Source organism: Nicotiana sylvestris, chromosome 7, assembly GCF_000393655.2.
Source record: "Nicotiana sylvestris chromosome 7, ASM39365v2, whole genome shotgun sequence".
Lineage (NCBI taxonomy): Eukaryota > Viridiplantae > Streptophyta > Magnoliopsida > Solanales > Solanaceae > Nicotiana > Nicotiana sylvestris.
The window spans coordinates 1,641,238-1,643,953 of NC_091063.1; the positions used below are offsets into that span (position 1 = coordinate 1,641,238).

General features: G+C 39.1%; 1 long non-coding RNA gene across 1 annotated transcript; it reads right to left on the reverse strand.

The window, feature by feature from the left end:
• Nucleotides 1-1,009: 1,009 nt before the first annotated feature.
• Nucleotides 1,010-2,295, reverse strand: LOC138872442 (uncharacterized). The gene is made up of 2 exons (XR_011400820.1): nucleotides 2,060-2,295; nucleotides 1,010-1,275 (listed from the first exon to the last, which is right to left on the reverse strand). It is a non-coding gene; the product is annotated as an uncharacterized lncRNA (long non-coding RNA).
• Nucleotides 2,296-2,716: the final 421 nt, after the last annotated feature.

Sequence of the window (2,716 nt, forward strand, 5' to 3'; positions counted from 1 at the left end):
CATAGTTTAGACATGTTACTTACTGAGTTGGGTATACTCACATTACTCCTTGCACCTCGTGTGCAGATCCAGGTGTTTCTGGTCATGGCGGCAGTTGATGATTGAGGTCTCAAAGTTCAGAGACTATCAAGGTAGATGCACGGCATTCGCATGCCTTGACTCTCCTCCTTTATCATTAGTTGTATTTTCAGTTTATTTTTCTAGACACTGTAGTGGACTGTATCCTGATTTAGATGCTCATGTACTTAGTGACACCCCGGTTTTGGATTGAATGTATCGTATTTTGGGATATATTCTATTTTCAAGAAGGTTTCTTTAATGTAAACTGCTTCCGTCTATATTTTCAAAGTTATTTTGCTGTGATGAGTTGTTAAGTAGAGGCTGGCCTAGTTCCATGATAGGTTCCATCTCGACGGTTGATTTTGGGTTGTGACAAGTTGGTATCAGAGCCTAGGTTATATAGGTCTCATGAGTCATGAGCAGGTTTAGTAGAGTCTTGTGGATCGGTACGGAGACATCTGTACTTATATTCGAAAGGTTGTTGAACCCTTGGGAAACTTCACATTCTTGAATTCTTGTCATGTGAATCTGTTGATTCTAGTAAATAAACTTCTGGTATTCTATTCTCTCACAGATGGTGAGGACAAATACTACTGGGCAGGACGGATAGCCACTAGTACCACCAGCTAGGGTCGCGAGAGGCCGAGGTCGCGATAGAGAACATGGTAGGGGCAGAGGTACAGCTCACACAGCAGCCGGGGAAGCACCTGCAGATCCACCAATTGCCCCAGTTCAGGATCAGGTCCTAGTTCTGAATGCACCAGCGGGACCAGCTCAAGCACCAACTATGCCCATTGTGATTCCAGCCCTTTAGGAGGCCTTAGCTCAAATTTTGACCGTGTGTCTCACGACCCAAACCGATGGGCCATGACGGGCGCCCGGTACCTTACTCAACCGAGTACTAACATAATGTACATTTCTTATTACATCATCATATACACGTGGCATATGGGCCTAATAGGCCAACATGATCATTTATAAAACTCAAAACATAGGCCGACAAGGCTGTACAATCTTTCACGTACACGACATATGTCCACAAGCCTCCAAGAGTACATAAATGTCATAAAGGTCGGAACAGAGTCCCGCCATACCAAACAATACATGTCTAAATCATACTAACCCAAAAAGCAACTCCGAAGCAAATGGAGTGCACCAACATCTTCCGCTGAGCTGATAACCTACTTGGAGGGCTCTCGACCTGTCTATCGGTACCTGCAGGTATGAAATGTAGCATCCCCAGGCAAAAGGGATGTCAGTACGAATAATGTACCAAGTATGTAAGGCACATAAATAAATACATAAGATACATGGAAGAAATATAGAGTACATGACTCAACTTGTAAGTATGAATAATTTTGTAAATCATAAATTATTTTTAGCATCATGCATATGTGTATGAATGTCATGTTGTGCATAGGTACAAGTTTCATAATATCATCAGCCTCTGAGGGCATCCCATAATATCATATCGGCCAATGTGGACAAAATCATCATCGTATACCAGATGATCAGGTGGTGGCGCATACATAACGCCATAACCTTTCCCATATCCCATATACATATAAATACATACATATATACGCGTATATAATGCTATTTGAATCATATTTCAGCCACTGTGGGCAACATCATCATCATATACCAACTGATCAGGTGGTGGTGTGTATATAATGCCATAACCTTTTCCCATATATCATATACACATATTTACATATATACGCGTATATAATGTCATCTAGTCATGTGTCAATGCACATGTATGAAATGCATGAAAAATACGTAATAATCTCAATATTCCTTCCGGATAAATTTTTCCAACTGCGTATTGTTCTAAGACCCACGAGCAGAAGATAATAATATTTTTCATGGGGAATCAAGAATATAGACACCCCTACTATTTCTATGAATAGAGTAATTTATGAAAATTGTGTATTTGCTCGTTTCTTCAGTATCATATGGACCATGCCAAAAGAAAGAATGGATAGCCTTAACATACATGTTCCTGAAATTCTTTGAACGGAATGAAGCTTCTGCTTCTGAATCCTTGAACAAAATTGTGGTTCGAATTTTGACTAAGGATTTTGGATGAAATGTTTCCTGATTCAACGCTCTTGCTTCTTGAACGCTGCTGCTTTGATATTTAGCCAAGAATGACGTTCTTGCTTTGTTATTTTGCCAAGAATTGGACGATGTTGCTTAGATCCTTATTACAAGGAAATGAGATCCATTCTTTTTCTAAAATTTTTGAAAGACTCACCTTTTTGGGTTTACTTTTGATGTTAATTTTTATCCTAGTTTGTCCTACACATTCCACCTATTATCAAGACCAAAGAGTCATTCCTATCCTATGTTACTTTCTGCCACATAGGGACAGGAGTTATATTAGGCTTATCCACAAATATATCCCCAATTAATTTGGTAATATATCATTACCCGATAATTAATCAATTACCCGTAAAATTGAGAATTATTCTCATTTACTTAAAATATTACTCACTTTTCGCATACCTTATATGCCTTACTATTATGGTCATGTGGTACCTTGTATGGTACTAGTCCATAAAGACCGAGTATTTTAGCTTGAGCCGTATTTTATCACAAGATGCCAAACTTTGACAAAAATTCGTTTTCTTAGACTTGCTCCCCCTTTCAC